Source organism: Gymnoscopelus braueri (assembly GCF_963280865.1).
Source record: "Gymnoscopelus braueri genome assembly, chromosome: 8".
In the NCBI taxonomy this organism is placed as follows: Eukaryota; Metazoa; Chordata; class Actinopteri; order Myctophiformes; family Myctophidae; genus Gymnoscopelus; species Gymnoscopelus braueri.
Genome location: NC_137609.1, coordinates 33,115,977 through 33,122,637, shown reverse-complemented (window position 1 = coordinate 33,122,637; position 6,661 = coordinate 33,115,977).

The following is a 6,661-nucleotide window of genomic DNA, read 5'->3' as shown; positions in this document are numbered from 1 at the left end:
GATGCTGCAGACCGAGCTGGAATCGAGAGAGAAGCTGCAAAGGTGCCACTTGTGATCGATGGAGCTGGACCGGGAGACGAAACGCCGTCGGAGGCCGCGGGGGACGCGGTGGCCCAGGGGGGTCGACCAGAGGACGTCGCTACCAACCCACTCTTCACGAGGGTGTCAGAGGACGCCACTGCTGCGACGGACGTCGCCGCCAGCCCACTCAACACAGAGGGGTGCCAGCGACTGGAGGTCACTGAACCAGGAGAGACCCCATTCCACGCTGCGATCGAGAGAGCAGCTGCAAAGGTGCCACTGGTGATCGATGGAGCTGGACCTGGGGACGAGACGCCTGCGGAGGAAGCCGAGGGGGATCGACCAGAGGGAGCCAACGTCGCAGATGAGCAGACTGCCAGGAAGGCAGCTTCAATGGACGTCGCCACGGCGGTGAAAGTCTTCACCAATCCACTCGACGCAGTCGCTGAACCAGGAGAGAAGCCGGCGAGGGCGTCAGTAGACGCCGCTGCTGCGACGGACGTCGCCGCCAGCCCACTCAACACGGAGGAGAAGCACGCCGACGCTACCACACCAGGGCGGAGGGCCAGCCAGCCGGGGGGTCCATCCAAGCGCCTGTCTAAGAAAGGTGGCAGGGGACCAGCTACCAGCGGACCGGTGGCGTTCAAAAAGAAGGGATCCGGGTCGCCTGGCAAGGGTGGCGTTCGCTCCAAGTGCCTGTCTAAGAAAGGTGGCAGGGGACCAGCTACCAGCGGACCGGTGGCGTTCAAGAAGGGAGCCGCCGAAGACAGACCAGTCGGGTCTGTCCGAAAACGGGGACTGGGCGCCAAACCAGCTCCCCCAGAACCCCTCAGAAAGAAGTCTGAGTGGGTAAATACTGGCATCCGTGCGCCCGCTCGGAAAGAGAGGGGCGGGGTGCTACGTCAGGTCATTTCAGTTCTTACCACCAGAAACCAGGCAAAGAGAATGCGTCGTCCTGGTGGGGCTGTAACTAGAAAAAAGAAGGTGAAGATTAAAGATAAACTATCCCTTCTCCACCCCCCTGCGGGGGGGGCTGGGTGGAGCAGAGCTCCACGCTCTTTCTCGGCGGCGGCTGAGAGAAGCCCCCAGAAGGGGGTTGGTGGGATTGCAGTCCCACTGGCGGCCAGAAGAGTGCCATCAGACGGTATTGCTGCTGCTGCGGAGACAGCTGCAGGGGATATCCATCCAGAGGGCGCCGCGGGGGACGTGACGGTCGAAGTAGAGACAGCCGAGGGGAAGACCGACACCAATTCACACACCGACATCACACCAGTGCAGAGCGTCGTGGCACCACCTAAGAAAGGTGGCCGTCCCGAGCCTGAAGCCCTGTTGGGCCAAGGTGGGAGGTCAGTAGCGACAAGACCCAGACCAGTCGAGGTGAAAAAATGTAATTGTGAAAACTGCAAGCCTCCTGACCTCCTGAAAAAATGCAATTGTGAAAACTGCAAGCCTCCTGACCTCCTGAAAAAATGCAAATGTGAAACCTGCAAGCCACGTAAACCCTTCGCACCAGTCCGGTGGGTCATAGGGAAATTGCAAGGGAAGAAGAAAAAGGTGAAGCAGAAAGTCACTGTCCAACCACAGTCATCAGCGCGGGCTGGTGGTGGGATTGCAGTCCCAGTGGAGGCCGAAAGAGCCAGCAAAGTGACGCTGGCGAACGAACTGACATTTGCACTGCCACCCTCAGAGTAAGGGAGCAGTGCGGATGATAAGCGAAAAAGATACCAGCATGGTGTCTAAAAAATCGAAATGTCTTATTTGAGCGACTGTTTACTTAGGAATTTCGAGAGATATTGTGTAAATGAATGTATCATTTGTAGTGTTTACGATATTACCAGAAGAAATAACTTGCATAATGAAATGTATTAATTTACTGCCGACAATATGCCACTAAGTCAAAATGCAACAATAATTTGGAAGGTTCTTCCATAACAACAAAATTATTCAGTACTGATGTGGACTCATGATCTGAGCAATCAGGCCCTTTTGAATTATTATTTGTTGATTGTATAAAAAGCATTTTGGGATATGGGTTTAAATGCAGAGTGAAGTTTCTTAAAGGTAAGATTGTAGATCAGCCATTTTAAAATCTTTTAAACCCTTTACCCAAGTTACTATGTCAATTGCCATGGCAACATGCCCTAAATAGGACATTGACTTACTAGGGAAACAGTGGGAGGAGGAAAGGTTTCCAAAATCAATTTGGATTATTAAAAAAGTTTAAAAATTACAAATTGAGAAAGTTAAGTTGAACTGTAAATTATTCCAAAATATGGGTTTAGAGCCACTTAATGACAATGAGTGAAAACTGTGTTGAGAATGTAACCTGTATGAGTGTGGGATCAGAGCAGTTTACATAGATGAAATCGAACTTCCCAAAGCCATGATTTAAGAAGCCAAAAAAGCTCACCGAAAAATGGTGAGTAGAGGTTGGTTGTGAGAGAACTGAACATGGTTCAGTTATCTCAGGTGGGAGGTGTTCAATTATCCAAGCCATAGGGCTAGAGAAAAGTGAATTATTATTGTTCATAGTAATGTGCTTTTATCATTCTTTAGGATATACCAAAATATTCTAATTAAGTTAAGCTAGTGGGACACTAGGCAACTGTAAAAGTCAATAGCTGACCAAAAGCCCACAGTAGACTCCCTGCTGAGCTACGTGCTTCAAAGGAAGCCCTACATTCCGGCGGGGGTAGGGTTGTAGATAAGGGACAAGGGCTTTGTGTGAGAACAAAGCCAAATGGTTGACTGGACAGATAGCAAAGATGCAGTCTGGCCTACTGTGGCAGGAAATGGGAGAAATCGCTGGGCTTTGTGGGTAATAACAACTTCCGGGTTTGCTGGAACACTCTGGAGGAGGGCCTTAAGCTGGAAGCTGATAAATAAGGCTGCCTTGGGGCAAGCATTCAGATTCGGATAAGTGACTGAACCGTGGGTCGTTCTAGGATATGGGTTCTGGAGTGACTCACTGAATCATTTGGAAAGAGTGTGAGATTAATAGTGAGTATTGAACATTGTAATGATTGTATGTTTGATGGGTTCATGATTGTGTAATGTCATATCCTTAATACTGTAAATGTTCTGTGCTTGTTTTCTCTCTAAGGTTTAATTACCTAACTGATCTAAAGGCTACTAACTGACCTAAAGGTCTAACTAACTAACAACCTAAGTATTAGAATAGAGTTATATGTTTGTAATTGTGATTAGTAATAAAATACCTTAAAAGACACCAGTTTGAGTAATTTGCTTAAACCCTCCACACTCTGACCTACCCTTTCATTGGGCCTAGTAACCGTAGCTTAACTCTGCACAAAGCAGAAACTACGATTAACTATAAAAATGAACATCTATGCTATATCTCAGACTGGGGCAAATATTGTACTACAATTATTTGACAACTTGACTTACTATAGTTACTTTGCACATTTTAGTTTATTAATCTTAACCTAGCTACGTCTTTGGTTGGCTCCATAGACTCACCCACCCAGTTACGGGTGCCTCACACAGTGCCCTGCCAACCTCATCCTTCTCTCTCTCTGACCTTGTCCGTGACCCGTGGGAGGCCCTCCGTCGAGATCAGCGTTTCTGATGTGGTGGTCCGCCCATGTTACATCAAATATATGAGCGTCCATGTCTCGGCCACCTACAGCAGTTCTGTCTCCACTCACTGTAGCCTGCACGAACAGCCATCTTCCATATGAGATTTACAAATGTACTTTTACTCAAGAAATACAGGAGTTTTACTTGTAACAGTATTTCTACATTGTGGCATTGCTACTTGTACAACAAAAAAAAAACGTTTGGTAAATTATGGTCCCATTTATTTTAAAATTGATGATAAAGTAGGGTATGCTGTAGGACAGGCGTGGCCACCTTGTGATGATTTGATTGACAAGCTACACAACCAATAGCATTCATTCCCCACCCCCGCTCGGGTCCCAACCAATAGCATTCATTTCCGAGTGTATAGGATATAGAAATATGGCAGATTTGAAATCGTTGAAAAATAGGCTTCATTTACGGTCTGTAGAGTCTATGGGCGTAACTTTGTCCATACTTTTTTACTGTCTATGGTTTCAGCACCCATTACATTTGACTGCACTTCTGAGTCCTGGCCAGCAGATGGCAGCAGAGGACAGTATGTTTCAATCAATGTTTTGTCCATTTATCATCTACCATTATCTGGTCGATAGTATTATATACTGTGGATTTGTCTATCCATGCATCAATATTACATTTGTATTACCTCAACATTGAGGTACTATTGATACTGAAGCATTTGTTCACTCTTACTGAGGTTAATTTAGAATGACTGAACAGGAATTCTTTGGGATTCAGTTACTTGCTCGAGGGTGCGTCAACAGGACACATGGCTAATGATGGACAAAACTAGGTTTTTGCTGAAAACAAACTTATATGACTCTCCAGTTATACTGGGCAGACCGTCCAACCAACAGTCTGCCAATAACTACCACGGAAGTGCAAGAAAGAGAGAAAGAGTGTTTTTATGATTAAAATGTAAATATAATATTTAGATAAAATGATAACTCCCTACAAAAAGAATGTATATTGGATTGGACCATTATTGGACCATAAATTCTATAAAATCTGAACATGATTTACAGATAAAACAGCTTCTCCCCTCTTTCATTCTCTCTCTCTCTCTCTCTCTCTCTCTCTCTCTCTCTCTCTCACTCTCTCTCGCTCCCCTCCCCTCCCCTCTCTCTCCTCTGTCTTTCTACAGTATTTCTCTCTCTGTCTCTCTGTCTCCTTCTCTCACTCCCTGGAGAAAGAGAGGACAGAGCAGCAGAGGTTGAGTGACTGAGAGGAGGGGGGGGGGGGGGGTCATGGATGGATGGTCTGAAGGAGAGGAAGTCAAGCAGAAAACAGAAGCAACAGAGATGAAGAAAGAAGTTCCTCCCTGGAGCACAAACAAACCAAAGAACAGAGATATCGAGAGAGAGGGAGAGAGAGAGAGAGAGAGAGAGAGAGAGAGAGAGAGAGAGAGAGAGAGAGAGAGTGTGTGTGTGTGTGTGTGTGTGTGTGTGTGTGTGTGTGTGTGTGTGTGTGTGTGTGTGTGTGTGTGTGTGTGTGTGTGAGAGAGAGTGAGAGAGAGAGCGAGTCCTGTGTGTCAATAGGCTTCTGAACTAAATAGAGCTTGAGAGAAAGACCGAGAGAAGGGAGCACACACACTGTGTCGCACGTGTGTCACACACATGCATGCACACGAGTGCGCGGCACACGCACACGCACATGCACGCACGCACGTGCACACACACACACACACACACACACACACACACACACACACACACACACACATATGTCCAGCCCTAGGGCTATAGACCATGACAAAAAATAGAAGAGAACAGGAGAGGAGAGGAGAGGAGAGGAGAGGAGAGGAGAGGATTTTTTTTTTAAGTAATACAAAATGATATAAAAGGCAGTATTCCTCAAACACCAACAACCCTGAAGTTGTATTTAAAACACAAGTATTTCTTTATGGAACCTTTTGAGAATTAAACGCTCCATCTCTCAAAGAATTAACTTTTGGCCAATCAGCTCTTTGCTTGTGTCCACTCCAGGTAGCGCAGTCATAGAGTAATTGTCTACCACCGGGTTCAATCCAACACCGCCACCGCCAACTCAGTGCATGAGCAGCACAGTAACCGGTAACTATGTGCGTTTATACTGGGAGCTGATGACAGGTGTGCCACTCCACCTCAGCAATCCATCTCTCTGGTCTAGTAGCCTGCCTTGATGGCCTCGTTGCTCTGCTGGTACCAACAATAAAGATGGGAATAGAATTAGAAGCAGTTACCATAGTAGTGGCAGCAATTAGCCTTCCCTTCTTATTGAAAAATACTTACTAATCCTAAAATCATTGAACTAATATGATAATACATTTCTTGGTATGTGGTTCTCTATCAGATTTACAGTATATTCAGAGAGTATATTACAGTGTGTGTGTGTGTGTGTGTGTGTGTGTGTGTGTGTGTGTGTGTGTGTGTGTGTGTGTGTGTGTGTGTGTGTGTGTGTGTGTATGTGTGTGTGTGTGTGTGGGTTTGTTAGTGCGTGTGTGTGTGTGTGTGTGTGTGTGTGTGTGTGTGTGTGTGTGTGTGTGTGTGTGTGTGTGTGTGTGTGTGTGTGTCTGCGCGCACGCGTGCATGCGTGCGTGTGTGTGTGTGTGTGTGTGTGTGTGTGTGTGCGTGCGTGCGTGCGTGTGTGCGTGTGTGTGTGTGTGTGTGTGTGTGTGTGTGTGTGTGTGTGTGTGTGTGTGTGTGTGTGTGTGTGTGTGTGTGTGTGTGTGTGTGTGTTTGTTAGTGCGTGTGTGTGTGGGGGAGAGAGAGGCAACAACCTTGCTCTCCTGCTATATGAGAGGATGCAGTTACCATGGTTACCATGTGTGTGTGTGTGTGTGTGTGTGTGTGTGTGTGTGTGTGTGTGTGTGTGTGTGTGTGTGTGTGTGTGTGTGTGTGTGTGTGTGTGTGTGTGTGTGTGTGTGTGTGTGTGTGTGTGTGTGCGCGTGTGCGTGTGCGCGTGCGCGTGTGCATGCGTGCCTGTGTGTGTGTGTTCACAAAAACAGGCTTGTGATTGGTAAATGGGGGAGTAGGCGGGAAGAGCTCCTGCATGAAAGCCC